Source organism: Pantherophis guttatus, chromosome 9 (genome assembly GCF_059756535.1).
Source record: "Pantherophis guttatus breed Tessera chromosome 9, ASM5975653v1, whole genome shotgun sequence".
NCBI lineage: Eukaryota > Metazoa > Chordata > Lepidosauria > Squamata > Colubridae > Pantherophis > Pantherophis guttatus.
Genome location: NC_142071.1, coordinates 17,792,633 through 17,809,271, shown reverse-complemented (window position 1 = coordinate 17,809,271; position 16,639 = coordinate 17,792,633). Strand labels below are relative to the sequence as shown.

General features: G+C 41.6%; 1 protein-coding gene across 6 annotated transcripts in view; it reads left to right on the top strand.

Annotated features, from left to right (window-relative positions):
• Positions 1–16,639, top strand: part of ROBO3 (roundabout guidance receptor 3) — a 311,028-nt gene that overhangs the window by 142,226 nt on the left and 152,163 nt on the right. The gene's annotated exons all lie outside the window — the stretch shown is intronic.

Sequence of the window (16,639 nt, the reverse complement as noted above, 5' to 3'; positions counted from 1 at the left end):
TGCTTCCATTTCTTCTTCAAGAAATGGCAAGGGGGCTTTTGAGCTAAAGAGAAAAGATGAAAAGATCACACGCAACACAGGTTGTTGTTGGTAGCTATCTTCAGTATTTCTTGGGGTACATTAGCTAAGAGAGGGGAGGAATGGAATGGACCAAGACGAGGTCGAGTATTGAGAGGAGAGGGACTGGTCCAGCAGTTTCAGGGATGAGCAGTGGGTAAGGTGCTTAATGGTGGAATTTTATTTAATTAGCTTTTTAACTAATTTTAAAAAGGATATTGATTTAACTAATAAGTCTCTTTTAGGGTTCAGATTATACTTTTCCTCTGTCCTCGTTTCAAAATGGCAGGAAACTATGCTGCCTCTTTGGATTTCTTTACTAATGTATTTAATTCCTCTCCCTCTTTATTGTTAGCCTGTGGAAAAAGAAACCTTAAGAATAGTTAAAGTAAAGGCAAAAGTTGCTGCAGCTGTCAGAAATACCTACCGATTGCCAAGCGCCCAAATTTTAATCGTGCAGCCCTTAGGATGCTGTGAAGGTCGCAAGTGTGAAAACTGGTTGCAACTCATTTTTCAGTGCTGTTGTATCTTCAGTCGCTACACAAATGGTTGTAAATCAAGGACTGCCTGTACATTGTATTAAATCCCAGCCTTTTCATGGAGATGCTAAAGGAGTAGCTGAGCTGCCTCCTTTTAAAAATGGGAAGAGGCTGAAAAATCTTCAATTCCTTTTCTTGGCTTAAATGCCTAACAGCCGAGCGTGCTGCTAATCCAAAGCTGCTCCCATGCTCGGAGCCTCCCTATCTTTTAGCTGCATCTTAGCTGTTGCTTTTAATGAAAGACTCGGAGGCATCACGTTGTGTCCGCATGAGGGATTTAAAGGAGGCGAGGTCAAAGAGGAGCTCCCAGTAGGGGGAGCAGGCCTTTAAATCAAGAGAGGAAGAAGGGCTTGAGCGAGCAGCATCTCAAAGGTGGAGTTGAGGGACGGGAACAGAATGGCCTTTTGTTGGCAGTAGAAACGGATTATTGGGCATGGTTAAAGGGTTCATCTCCTTCTGCTTTCTGTCCCATTCCTTCTTTTTTGTGCACTTCAGAATAGGAAAGGAGAAAAATTTGGCTGGTAGCAATTAGTAAGCAGCCCAACTTCTGCCTCCCCCTCCTCCTTCTGGCACAAATGGATTTTCTGCTACTTTCCCATTAAAGGATGGATTTGGCCCCAGGTAAACGGCCAAGCACCCTCCATTAAAAAGGAGGCAGCAGTTGCAGGTAGCATCTTATGAGGATGAGGACGAATGGAATGGAACCATTTTTAGACTTTGCCAAATGGTTTTACTGGCACAGATTGGAGACTAATGCTTAGTTGAAATGCCATTAAGTGGCACTTAAAAAAGGCTACGGATATTTTTAGGTCCAGGGGAAGTGGGCAGGGCAACCAAATTTGTAGCAATCTGCTGAAAAACTGTACTGCTGCAACTCTGCTTTCCATGTGTGGAGAAGTTTAGGGCTAGAATCATTCTTACCATCATCAAGGTTTATCTTCCATCATCAAAGAAATTGTCTATGGACAATGCTGGCTCCCTCAGCCAAAACACAAAGATGAACACCATTGTTGTGATCTAGGCTTACCGAGTCATTACAAGTCACAATTAGTCCCAAATAAACCTATTTTATTGTAACAGCTGAGAATTACGTTCATCTTCTTTGACACCCTGCCAAAGGCCTTACTTGGCAAAGCCCCACAAAGTTCAGAAACAAGCAAGAGATGCCGACTGGAAACAGAGTTAGCAACGTTGCTTTCCTGAAAAAAGGCCCAAGTGCTTTTGTTTCTCTTTTAAGCCTTATGGGAGGGGCCAATCATCTCCTCACCTTACTCCCGAGTCATCTCTTGCTTTAGCTGTTTTTGCCTTCCTGCAGCTCTGCGCATGCACGTACTAGGAACAGGCTCCTCTTGTTCCTCTGCCTCTCTGCTGTCCGACTCTGGGGGCTCCGGATTCCGCACATCACTCCCAGATGGCCCTGGCCCCATCTCTGCCTCCAATGCAGAGCCCTCATCCGGGCCTTCCCCAGATTCCAGAAAATTAGGAGAAGTATTCCAGAAAAGCCATAGCTGGAATGACATTTATCGATGTAGAATTAATTCTATTTTAATAGATTCCTTGAGTGGAAAAATAAAGCAAGGGTGGTATCTGGTGGGAGATTTCAAGAGGCCCTTAGATGTGGGGCTGCTGATAGAGTCCCTTAGGTGCTGTCATTATCTGGATCAGCCCTCTAGTTCTACTGTCTCACCCTGTGCCTTTTCTATCAATGCAAATACAAGAACTGGCCTTCCAAAGTTCCCTCATTCATGGGATTGGCATTGATGGGAAGAGTCTCTTCTCAACTCATGGTTTCTTGCAACTTTCCAGCCATGTTGACTCTAGCCTCACTATGCCTCCATCAGGAGGAAGCCTCAAGAAGGAAATAGCATTTGTCAGAACCACTTTGGTGTCTCCTATCCTATGCCTGGTTTCCAGAAGCTTGTCTACTTCGTAGAATCAAAGAATTGCAGAGTTAGAAGGGACCACTGAGTATAACCCACACAGTTCAGTGCCAGAATTTCAGTGAAAACCCAAATGACTATTTCCAACCTCTACCTGAATACATCCACTGAAACAGAGTTCAATGTCTCTTTCAATAATTGGTTTGAGTGTCAAATTGATCTTACAGGTTGTCCTTGACCATAATCGGAACCAGAAATTCCATTGTTAAGCAAGGCAGTTGTTAAATGAGTCATGTCTGACCCGTCTGAGACCAAATGACCCAGTGGGCTTTGTGTCTCTGAAGCAGGACTAGAACTCCCTGTCTCTCACTTTCTAGCTGGTACATTAATCACCGCATCAAAGTGGCTCTCATCCTGTACTTTAGGACAACATAAAAGAGTTTTCCATTTCTCTCTCTGTGTGTGTGTGCATGTGTCTCTGTGTGAGAGACATCCCATCAGATATTTGAAGAATGATTTTAGATCCCCACAAGCCTTCTTTTGTTAAGACTGAGCATATTCACTTCCCTCAATTTCTCCTCATAGGATTTCATTGCCAGTCCGTTGGTCATTCTGATGTCCTCTGGAGAATTCCTGTTTTTGTTTGCATCCTTCTTAAATGGATGTCCAGAACTGATCCCTGCATAATCTCTATTTCCAGGAGGAGAACCAAGAAAGACTTCCTTAAGCAACCCATAACACAGGAACAGCATTTCGCTTCTAATTATTGCTTCAGTCTCCTCTAGTCCCCAAATCTTTGAGCAACAAATACTTCCATAGAGGAGACTGGGGTTGAGAGTATCACTCTTAGAAGTGTTCTGGAGACAGAAATATGTCCATGGCTCTGAAAACTGACTGACAGCTCCGTTGAGAGTCAAACCACAGCATGGGCAGCATCTTGGAACATCAGTCAGCCACCTCTAAACTGGAATTATTTATTGATTTTCGTGTCACTACTCAGTCCATTACCCAGACAGGATGCATTTATATAATTTGGAAAAGGGGCGACAGCTGGATAAACAAACCAGCAACATATTTCTTGCCAAGCTATAGTTTCCTAGTTCTCAATACAAAGTTACACCAGAAGCTGAATTGATAGGAGAGGGCTTCCATCTAATCTAAAGATTATTTGTAGCTAGTCCTTCTCTTCCTGAATAGTCTCCTAGAAGCAAAGCCTCCTATCAACCCTAAAAATACAATATTCTTTAGAAATTGGGGCCCAAAGTCACCCAGCCATCTTTCACACCTAAAGTGAGACTAGAACTCACAATCTCCTGGTGACTTGCCCAAGGTCACCCAGCTGGTTTTCATGCTGCCTAAAAGGACTCACAGGCTCTTGGTGATTGGCCCAAAGTCACCTGGTCCCTAAGGTGGGACTAGAATTCACAATCCTCTGGTGATTGCTCCAAACTCACCCGGGCATTTTCCATGCCTAAGGCGGAACTAGAACTCACAGTCACCTGGTGATTAGTTCAAGTCTCCCAGATGGCTTTCCTGGATAAGGCAGGACTTGAACTCATGGTCTCTTGCATTCTAGCCTGGTTCCTTAGCCACACTCTAATGATCTGTGGGGCCTCTTGAGAAGTCTCATTTTCTTTGCCACCCTGTAGGCCAAAATGAACTTCTCATCTCAAGCTGGGTGAGGCTGCAGATTCCTGATAAGGATCCTGCATGGCTTTCCTTAAAGGGGAAGTTTGGATGCTCCTTTGAAGAAACAGGGAGAACCCTGTGTTTATAGGATAATTTTAGCATCCAGCGGGCTTCATGTCTGTCAAGCTTGTGGGTCTGGAATGTTGGTGGTGAAAAGCTGCCTGAGAAATAACAACTGGTCCCTCAAATAAACATGCCACCTCTCCTTTTCCCTCCATTTGCAAGCAAACATTTTTGGCAAGAAAGTTCTGTTTAGGAGGGACTTTTATCTGAGCCTTGTAATCAGGCTGGCTTCCTTGCTTTAGGAGGGATTGTCTCCCCTTTGGTGAAGAGTGGTGGCTTTGTTTCTTCTTCTTTGTTTCTTTTTGGTGATCCTCCCCCCTCCCCAAATAAAGTACACCCTCTTCAGGGAAGGAAGTCACATGATTGTCATTAGAGGGTTCCCCCTCCCTCTGATTCCATCTCCCTCCGTGAACCATAGAGTGAATAGGAAGATAAAGGTTTTGTCCAAGTTGGAGCTATTCAAACCTAGAAAACCAGTGATAGCTAAAAGGGGAAATTAAGTCATTTTGTAAGTAATGGGAGTCATTTGGCATCACCCTTTCAATTTTTTCCTTGGTGGTGGGAAGTTAAATAGAATGACATTCCTTTTAATTTTGGCAATGGGAAAAGATTGGCTTCAGTTTGAAGGGAGAGATCAAGTTGCCAAAAATGGGGAAAAAATCTTGCTGGCATGGAAAAGAAGGAAAAGGGGAAAAAATAACCTTTTGTGTAAATTTTTATTTCTGGTCTTTAAGGCTTCTGCTCTTGAGTGTTTTTATGTGCTGGAGATTTGTCATCAATATCTATTTGTCTCGGGATTTGTTTGTTTGTTTGTTTAAAAAACTCATAGAAATAAAATGTAGGTTCTTCACATTACTATCATTATTTCAAATGCTTTTTATTTGTAATGCTGGTCTATGACCGTAGTAAAAACTAATTGAATTGAATTTCCACATTTTATCATCTTTCTTGCCACAGTTGATAAAGTGACTAATTGTAGCTGTTAAGTTAGTAACACAGTTGTTAAGTGAATCTGGATTCCCCATTGATTTTTTTTGTCAGAAGGTCCCAAAAGCTGATCACATGACCCCAGGACACTGCCATTGTCATAAATATGAACTAGTTGCCAAGAACCCAAATTTTGATCACATGACCCTGGGGATGCTCCAACGATCATAAGTGAGAAAAATGGTCATGTCACTTTTTTCCAGTGCCATTGTAACTTTGAATGATTACTAAATAAATGGTTGTAAGTCAAGGACTACCTGTAGTTTACCATCCCCACCTAGGTGTGACTTTGTGGCTTTGATTCAGGAGGAAGGAAGATTTTGTGCAAGGGGAATGAGTTGGGGAAGAACACACAAGAGTTTGGTCACAAGTTGGAAGTTATAGCCCTCTTTTCTTGTCTTCCAGATTGCAGAGAGGAATAGTAATTAACTCTTTGAGAGACGTATATATAACCCTTCCTGATTTTCTTCTGTGGAAGATTGTTGGGGAAGGGGAATATGGATTTTTTTTTAATTAAAAAAAAGAGAGATTTGTTCAGAATGCTTAGTTGGTATGGTGGATTCACACATCACGCTAACCCAAAACTAAAGCACAAAATGGTTTAGTGAAAAGTGTGTATATAGAGGGAACATACTTTGTAATAAAGTCATTGTTATCCTTGTCATAGAGGAAAGATTCTTTGTAAGCAACCTAAAGAAATTTTTGGAGGCAAGCTATTTTGGGGCTCTTTGTGCTTTCAAATCATTATACCAGATGTTCCTGCTGCTGTGAAGATTCTGAGAGAGCATCGCCACATGAGATTCTCAGAAGCGAGAGACCATTTTTAAATTGGCATGGAAGTTAAGTGGACATTTGATGCCTTCAAAGAAAGTCCGAAGGTTTGCCTCATCTTGGTTTCCCTTCCTTCTTCCAATCCCTTCAGATTACGGTGGGGGTAGAACTTTTGTCTTTCCAGACATAGGCAGAGCACCTGTTTTGCAGATAAAAACCCAAGCAGCAATAAAGATGAAGCAATGGGCAAAGCCTGCTTAGCAAAAAAAGAAAAAGAAAAACTTGACAGTTTTTATGAGGTGTTTTTTAAGCACCTTTCACAGCAGCTTCATCTGACTTTTGATGTCCCTACTGATTTTTTTTTGTTGCTTATAACACAAAAACAACTTCTGTTTAAAGGAAGTGTATGCTGGAAAATCATTCTTCAAACAAACACAGAAGCCTGTGAACTTTTTTTTAAAAACCACAAGTGCTTTAAAAGGAGCTGCTCTGTCCCTAAAATACTTTTAAAAGTCTCACCTAAAAATCTAACAACTTTTATTAAGTAGGTGTGCTTCAATATGTGCCTATATGTGCCTCTTTGTACGGTATATGTCCATTTATAAATACATAAGGAGATACTAATTTTGTTATTCTGTTGAGTGTGTTTTGGTTGAGTTGAAGAAGATATCTTGATTGGCAGACTGATGACCTCCTTTTTGAAGAGACAACTGAAACAGGATATTTTTCTCTATCTTGCATATTTCTTTCTTTTTTTAAAAAAAAGAAAATTTCAGGTCAGTCCTGGCAATTAGCAGGAAATTTGGTCTTGAGCAACCAGCTTAGTTGATATATATATCTCTGAATATATCTAGGCCAGTTTATTTTGGGGTCTGCTACCCTGCTGTCTTTGGGTACTCTCTTGGAATAAACATTTCCGAGTCTCATTGATTTCCATGGGATAGATTTATATATTTTCTTCTTCTAGGTTTTCTGTACGTTTTCTTCCGGTCCTGCCTTTCCAAATCTATTTTGCCCAAGAAATTGTAGAATCACAAATGCCAGTTCTCCAGCCAGCGTTAATACCACTCCTAGTCTTTGGGCCTTCTTCCATCTGGAGGACAGCAGCGAAAGCTGCTGTTGCGGGAGGATGAAACAATCTGCTTAATGGTACCATTAAAAAGGAGAATAAACAAACTTGGTGACTGGCATCCAGAAGATTCTAGTCTGAAACCCGATGTTAATGGAAAACTTGCATGGATAAGGATCTGGTACATCAAAAAGATCCAGGAGAGATTTAATCCAGAGATAAGGAGAATCCAAGACCTCAGTGCCTTCCGTCGTGCCCTTAAAACCTTCCTTTTCCAGCAAGCCGGGCTGGCCTAATTTTTTAAGTGTTTTTAAGTGTTTTGTTTATTGTTTTTAATTAATGGGGCCAAATTTATATATGTATATTTAACTGTATTTTAATATTTGTACTTGATGTTTTTACTTGGCTGTTCACCGCCCTGAGTCCTCAGGGAGAAGGGCGGTATACAAATTCAAAATAAAAAAAAATAAAATAAAATTGTGTATCCTGACTACCAACTTTTTGCCTTCCTACTTATTTGCTAAAAGATTATTTGTAGCTAGTCCTTCTCTTCCTGAATAGTTTCCTAGAAGCAAAGTCTCCTATCAACTCTAAAAATACAATATTCCTCAGAAACTGGGGGCTTCTAGTTGGAGCTCATGAGCTATTTGCTTTTGAAATCCTAAAGTGAACCGAAATAGTGGTTCAAAATATGGTTATCATTGATAGAAGGAACTCCAAACAGATTAAAACGGGGATTGCAGTAGATTTCTGCATTATTCTACATTGTAGCAGGACTTTCCATGCTTCCAAGTCTCTTTTTTTAGATGTCTTCCTGGGAATCCAGATTAGATGTAATATATTGTATAGCAAAGGTAGTCCTCAACTTAAAACTGTAATTGAGTCTACAATTTCAATTGTAAGTCATGACAGTGGATAAGTGGATCACTCTATGACTGCACACAATATTACAGCCTTTTCTGCAGCAGTTGTCAAGCAAATGTCATTTTTATTATTTTTTATTAATCATATTTCTATGCCGCCCACTCTCCGAGGACTCTGGGTGGCTTACAGCAATCAACAGTATACTAAATAGCATATTGCCCCCAACAATCTGGGTCCTCATTTTACCCATCTTGGAAGGATGGAAGGCTGAATCAACCTTGAGCCGGTGAGATTTGATCCGCTGATCTGCTGAAGTAGCTGCAGTACAGCACTCTAACCACTGCGCCACTGCGCCTCTTCTAAAGCAAATGCCATAAAGCAAATAAAAAAAATGTGGTTATGCTATCACAGGGGATTGGAACTTTAAATCCGGGTTATAAGTAGCTATTTTGGGGTCCGTTGTAATTTTGAATGGTCAGTAAAGCGAGGACTACTTGTTCAATGATAGGGAATCTACCCTGCCAGATTTTGATGAACTACAGTTCCCAGCACTCAGCACCATGGTCACTTGGCTTGTTCTGCTCCAAGCTGCATACAGGTTTCCCACTTTTCAGTAGGAATTGGATTTGTATGTTCTACATATCATGCTTGGTGCTATTTTGACCAAACAATACCTTGGCATGTCAGACAGACATATGGCTAGTAAATAGTTATCCACACCGTCCTATTTAGTGTCCCAAATAATTTGATAAGACATCTGTACCCAATTACAGTAGAATACAAATGATGGTATTTAATTTTGATTCTTCTAATTGGGAAGAACATTGGAAATATCTGTTGTTGTTGTTGTTGTTGTTGTTGTTGTTGTTGTTGTTACAAAGTTGTAGACGCTGGGATATTCACAGAAAAGCACTACTCTGTAGCTACATTTTTAAAAAAAGAACAAAAAAAGCCCTAGAGTATCTAAAACTTAAATGATGTGCCTGCAAGACAGATGGGTAGAGGCATTAAACTTTTTAAACTTTTTAAACTACTTCAAACAGGCATGTTGGCTTTTGGCTCCCACGTTACCCTATGCATATAAAACAAATGTATCAGTTTTCATTTTAACCCTGCAGATATCATTGCTGCGGGCTGTTCTCTATCACCCCCCCCCCAGCTGCTTGGCGGATGCCATGTTCTCCAAGTGAGAAGTTGGCCTCGGGCATCCATGTGCTATGTCAAATGGCTTGCATCTTACTGTTTGCTCTGATTCCAGATGCTTCCTTGCCCTTGCTCTCCTGTGGTTTTTAACAAGGTAGCAACGCTCCTAGGCTTGAGATGCACCTCCTACAGACTTTGTGATGTGACTGGGGGGTGGGTGGGGGGACCTTCTCCGATTTCTGGCTGCATCCTTCTTGCTTCTCGCATCGCACAAAAGCCACTAATAAAATCCATCTGACCATTTTTTGGGGGGGGAGGGGCTCCTTCCTGCATGTGCTACTAATTAGATTCAAGCACAAGGCCTGGTTGGTCGTCTTTTTGTTTTCCTTTGGTGGTTAAGAGCGGTGGTACGGGCACAGGGCCTTGGAAGATTCCTGTCTTGAGCATCGAGGTTGCTTCTTAACTATGCCACAAAGTCAACATTCTGCTGTTTGGACTGATCGCCTCCTCTGCCTCTAAATGAAAAGCCAGACATTTAATTTACTCCTGATCAAGCTGCACCACTGTTGGGTAAAATCTGCCTCATTGAAGCAATATTTTCAATTATTTGTCCCAGCTGGGGCCCGTGTGGGGCAGGTGGGGAGACAGATCACACAGTGGGACCGCGTTTATTGGCCCAAGCATGGAGCACTAGTCCATGCCAACTGGACGACACTTCTGGTGGGGCATTTAACTTCTCCTTTCCAAAGCTGGCAGGGCTTCTAAGGTAGATGCTTTCCCTTTGTTGCAGCTGAGTGGCAGGATTTTCCTTTTACGTAGTCATTATTCTAGGCAAATCAGTGAGCCGTGACCTAGCAGATGAAAGCTGCAGGCTCCAAATGGAGAGCTGTATCGAGACATATGAGCTTGCAGGGCCTGGTGTTGCCGATTGAACATCTTGACACATCTTCCAATTGCTGTTTCATCATCAAGACAATGATGAAAGAGGTCTGGATGGTCCAGCTTTGTCCCATGAGATGGAAGATGGCTGGTGTTATATGATTTGTCTTCTGCTGTGTCTTTGTGTTAGCAATCCCGCTCTGGGGCTTCCATTGTTAAATCCCTATCTCACCTTGGGAGACAATTCCACAGTCTAATGCACTTTGCTGTCAAGAATTTTTCACTCACATTCAGCATAATTTCCCCATTTCCTAGGTGATGCTTTATGTCACTGTCTCTAGTTTCCATTTCACGTGCCTCAGAATCTGTCTGACTGTCCTGGCAAGTTCATCTTTTTATTATTTCTTTTCTTCCCTCTTTGGGAATCAGCCTCCTGCAATCCATACTATTTTTGCAGTCTGAGCCATTCTTTCCTCTGCAATTAATACTTCTGCCACAGCCTATTTTTCCCTAGTACCGGTGGACATGTTTTGAAATAGTTATGTCAACATAATACGTTGCCTCCTGAATGTGAGACTGAGGAAAATGATCATTTAAAAGAAAACTAGCAATTTGTGATATGCTAAAAAATGTCAAAGGGGAGAAGAGAATTTTTAAAAAATCTGCTTTTTCTAGGATGGAGATGACAAGTGATCTTACAAGATAGCAACAGTTTGAAGAGATCCATTTTAGAATGCAAATTCCAAAGAAGAGAAGTTACATGGTTTTGCCTGCAAATTCTCTCCTTTGGAATTCACATTGTAAAATGGATCTCTTTTATTGTTAGTATTTTTTTTTCTTTTTATGACCCTTTCATCCCTTTGTTTCGGGTGGAGTCAGGACGACCGATGGGAGCTGAGCATTTATTGCCGGATGCCCTTCCTGACGCCTATGTGGAGTTTGCAACAGATATTTTCTCTTTGTGCCTTGGTAGAGAAAGATCTACCGCTGCCCAGGGTCAAACTCTCCACCTTCCAAATGGGAGGCGAGTATCTTTCCCTCTAGGCACCGTGCTGCTCATCTCTGATATTCTTAGTAATATCCAGGAAACACCTGAAAACGGAGCCTCAATGAGTGACGTCGAGCTAGCTACACACCCCAGCCACGCCCCATTCATTTTCATTTTCATTTTATTAGATTTGTATACCGCCCTACTCCCGAAGGACTCAGGGCAGTGAACAGCCATAAAATAAAACATATAAATACAAAATTTAAAATAGAGATAAAACAAATTAAATAAACTTGGCTGAACCATAAATTTGGCTTGCCCCCAAGATCAAACACAACCCTGATGCAGCCCTCAATGAAATCAAGTTTGACACTCCTGATATAGTCAGTGTCAGCATAATTAACATATATTACTCCGAGTTTAGTTGTAAATACAGCTAGTCTTGTGTCAACTGCTCTACTTTAGATAACATGTACAGTAAATACAGTCTACATATCTGGTCTTTTTGGAAAAAAAGAAAGTCATGTTCTACAGGTAATTCCTCAATTTGCGACTAGCAGTTCTGTTGCTAAGCAAGGCAGCTGTTAAGTGAGTTTTGCCCCATTGCACAACCTTTCTTGCCACAGTTAAGTGAATCATTGTAGTTGTTAAAATAGTAACACGGTTGTTAAATGAATTTGGCTTCCCCGTTGACTTTGCTCGTCAGAAGGTCGTAAATGGTGACCACATGATCCTGGGACTCTGCAGCTGTTTACATGTCAGTTGCCAAGTGTTGGAATTTTGATCGCATGACTGTGGGAATGGTCATAAGTGTGAACGTGGTCATAAGTGTGAAAAATGGCCATAAATCACTTTTTTTAATGCCATCGTAACTTTGAACAATAACTAAATAAATGGTTGTAAGTTACCTGTATGTAAACAAAAAAGATTTCGTCCGTTTCCACTTTCTACAAAAGGAAGTGTTGGAACAGACATGGGCAATCCACTTTTCTTCTCCTTTAGTGGTCTCCAGAACCTTCTAAACCAGTGTTTCTCAACCTTGGAAGCTTGAAGATGGATGGACTTCAACTCCCAGAATCCCCCAGCCAGCTGGCTGGGGGATTCTGGGAGTTGAAGTCCACCCATCTTCAAGCTACCAAGGTTGAGAAACACTGTTCTAAACCTTCTAAAATTGTGCTCTGAAATTTGATTGAAATTCTGCTGAAAAACAGAGATGCAAGTTATCTGGGTTAGAGCATAACTAAGTGGGTGCAGTTTTGGAAAGATTAACAAATGTACATAAAAACATTACCAAACCCTCCATCCTCTCCTAATAATTACGGTTGCATCCATCTCTATGACCTCATCGTGTCATGTCCTCTCCGTTCTGGGCTTGGATGCACCATTAAATTGCTTGACTCTGCCTTAAAGGAAAAGCTGTTGTGCAGTGATAGCATAATCCTTGCAGGTGGAAGATGAAAAAGATGTCATTCACACAGCAGCACTATCAGATAAAACTGATGCCTGGAAACTGTTAAGAACTTACGAAGGAAAAGGCTTCCACTGGCTATTAGTCATGAGGGCTGTATATGAAGTTCTGGTTCAGAAGCAGTGGAGTGGTCCAGTTGCAATCATGTTCTGCTCCAGGTTCCTGTCAGTATTTGGTTGTCCACAATAGAAATGGAATGCCAGACTGGATAGGTTTTGGCTTTGATCCAACATGTCATCACTTAAATCCTCAGCCTAGTGAATCCCTAATCTATGAGTCTTCCGAGTGCCTTATTTCTCCAACAGACTTTCAAGCTCTGGAGCAACCATTATGTAAGCAATTAAAGCATCAATTTAATGAGCTCACTGATGCAGTTTCCAGAACATTCACTGAAGACCAAGGATTCATTTGGCAAAAGCCCTTAGAGGCATAACAAGAAATAAGCCAGATCCTGCATGTAAACATTTGTGTCTGTTCTGCTCTTCCTTCTATGATCTCCAGGTCTGTCTGCTTTTGGGGGAATCAAAGCAGTTGCATAGATGGCAGTTACCATCATGTTAGCAGGCAGCATTTTAATAGTAAAGTGCAGTATAACATACTTGGTCAATTATGTTAGGTTAGCTAGGAAAGGGAAGAAGAAACATTAAATTTTCTGTGGAGATCTGGAAATTGCGGATACAGAGCATAATCCTAAAGTAAATCCCACCGATTTCCTCCAGCATCCTCTCTGTAAAGAATGTATTCACCTGGGAGGAAGTGCTCTGATGTGTTGTATGGCAGCTTACTTTTGAGTGGAGATACGCGGATTTTCCAAAAGCAATGTGGTTTAACAATCATGCTTAAAAAGAATCCGGGAGTAAAATTTCAAACAGGTGATGGTTATGGAATTTAGCCTTTCCCCTTTGTAAGCTACAAGATCTTTGGATTCTTAGGAGAAAAGCATAAGTTTGATCTTTATAAACAGACTTTGTGCCTGTCTGTCTATATGTATGTTTTTCACGACACATCAGTTAAAGACTCAGTGGCTTCTATACATTTGGTTAGTTGACTGTTGGTTTGGTGTGGCTTAGGTCGAGGGGTGGGATTCAGCTGGTTCGGACTGGTTCGGACACCCGCCCCAGTGCTATGCTGTCCTATTTAGCTGTGTTTTTAAGCCACATGCGTGCATGCAAGCATGTGCGAGAGCAAAGTGCATGCGCAGAAGGCTGTGTGCATGCACGGAAGGCGTGCACTCACATTTTCAGTGCTGGGGCGAACCGGTTGTTAAATTATGTGAATCCCACCTCTGCTTAGGTCTTGTTTCAATCTATACTACCTAGTTTCTTTATGGCATAGTGCACCAGGGGAAACCAGAAAATGGATTGATGCATGCGCAACTCGGGCTTGTTATCTGAAACTAGCCTTGCAATGCAGTTTAGGATTTAGGGGGGAGTAGCTAGCTTGCTGAAGGATGTGAACGTATTCTCTCTGCACAGTCTTGATAGCTGCTGGTTCTAAAATCATCCTTGTCGGAAGGTTGTAGGAAAAGATTTCAGCTACATGCGGCACAAAGCATTGGGATAAAGAAGTGGGTCAATATTGTGTACCAATCAGATCTAACCAGAACCCCCATTTTTTATTGCCACTGAATCCAACAAGTCCGCTGCTTCTCTTGTAACATACTTAACTCAAAGTCCCTAGAGGGCCTTTAGATCCCATGCCCTCAGCTGTCCTCCAGGGCCATTACAGGATGATTCCTTCTCAATCACAGTGACTCTGGACACACAGAAACTGCAGGGTATGTGTTTCTCCAGCGTCTCTATTACAGTGATATTTGTACTAGCTTATCTCACCATTACTGCTTAACTATCCAGGCCTCACAGGACAATTGTACACTTCCCTGCTGATTTCAGATACTAACCATGTTGCCAGGTTCTGCTCAGCATGCTTAAAAATTATCCGATGATGACCTGTGCCATAAACTAGACTTAATGAGCATCTAGTTTGCCACACTAGATTGCTCTCGAATTTGGTACAGTCTTCCACATACTAGCCTTTATGTTCTCCTACACCCATCTAATATGTCTGGGCTTCATTTTAGATTCTTGTTTTTATATACATACTTTCTGTTTATATATTTTCATTTTTTTCATTTTTTTTATTTTCTAAGACTCTGGTGTACCTTCTATGCTTTTTAATAGACTGTTTCCCACTTATGCTGGTCTATGTCCATAATAAAGATTGATTTGATGTAAATATTGTTTTGGAGTAAAAAAAGAAGATTACAGGTAGTCCTTGATTTACGACCACAATTGAGCCCAGAATTTATGTTGCTAAGTGAGAAATTTGTTAAGTGAGTTTTGATCCATTTTACGACTTTCCTTGCTACATTTGTTAAGTGAATCGCTGCAGTTGTTCAATTAGTAACTCGGTTGTTAAGTGAATCTGGATTTCCTATTGACTTTGCTTGTCAGAAGGTCACAAAATGGGATAACATGACACTGGGACACTGCAACCTTCATAAATATGAACCAGTTGTCAATCATCCGAATGTAAATCACATGACCATGGGATGCTGCAATGGTCATAAGTGTGAAAAATGATCATGTCACTTTTTTCAGTGTCATTGTAACTTCAAACGGTCACTAAACGAACTGTTGTAAGTCAAAGACTACTTGTATATGGGTAGCCCTCCACTTATGAATGTAATTGAGCCTGGAATTGCAATCATAAGTCATGGGCAGTTGTTAAGTGGATCACCATGTGACCGTGCCTGAACTTATAACCTTTTTTGCAGTGGTTATTAAGTGAACTCCGTGGTCATTAAACAAATGTTCTTGTTGTTAAGCAAACCCATAGTATCCAATGGGTATTTTTTACGAGAAACCAGAAGCAAATGCCAGTTTCTGGCAAAAAAACCCAAACATTGTAAATTGTGGTCACATGATCACAGGAGGCTGCAAATGACTTTAAATTTGGGGCAGTTGCCAAGCACACAAAGTATGTTCATGTGAATGGTGGGAGGAGTCTATTGGAACTTCAAAACTGGGTTGTAAGTAGTTTTGGAGAGATCCGTCATAGCTTTGAATGGTTCTTAAGCTACCGGTTGTAAGTTGAGGACTAAGTGTCAAGAGAGCCTTGTTATTCACTTGCTGAGTGGGACAAAAAGCATCGATGTGACATTGTAGTCTCTTTAAGTGCTGACTCCACTGAGATTTCTTGCTTTTGGTTCCATTTTGTTAAGGAATCCTGGTTGCTGTGCTCCCAAATTATCTGCACTAACCAATTAAGATGCATTTGCCTTCCTGGACTGAGTTCACGTAGCAACCCGCATTTGATTAATGCAGCTCAAAATTTCCAAATTTGGCCTCCATCAAATAGGAGTAAGCGCATCTTCTGTTTGTCAAAGAAATTGACCTCCTTTCTATCCTAAAAGCACTTTAAACTGGTCTCAGATTGTGCCAAACCCGATACTTTCCTTTGCATTGACAGGGGAGGGAAAAAGGCTCATATGGTGCGTTGTTAAAATTTGGACTGGCAAATATTCCCTTAAGACCACTTGGAGCTGCGAGGCTTAAAGAAATGAGTTGTAATAAGTAACAGAAGGAACGCTACTCATAGTGCCATTCAGGGCGGCCCATAAGCTGCGCGTATGCGTGTATAAAAGTGTATCTGCTCCTTGCAAGGATAAGCTTTTCTGATTAAAAGCAACATCCTTCCCTAATGGTGCTTTTCTTGGTAAGTGGATTTGCTAAGACTGCCATAGATTACTTGAGATTGGGCAACTTTTGGGTTGCTGATGCATGACTGAATTTTATTTTTTTAAAACCTTCACTATTCGTGTTGGCTACTGAGAGCCACAGGGGAAATGTTTGATCTATTTCCTTGTGACTTCTTCTTAAAAAGGCAGAAATTACAGTGGCTATTTAACTGTTAAATTAAGTAGCTGTCAAATTTTGGCAGTAGCATCTCAGGAAACCCTAGGTCCGTGATGGCGAACCTATGGCATGCGTGCCATAGGTGGCACACGGAGCCATATCTGTGGGCACGCAAGCATTGCCCTAGCTCAGCTCCAGCATGCATGTGTACGCCAGTCAGCTGATTTTTGGGCCTTTTGGGCCCACCGGATATTGGGAAACGGGCAGTTTCTGGCGTCTGGGGAGGTGGGAAGGCCGTTTTTGCCCTCCCCAGGCTCCTAGAAAGCCTCTGGAGCCTGGGGAGGGCAAAAAACAGGCCTACCGGGCCCACCGGGCCATCGGGGGA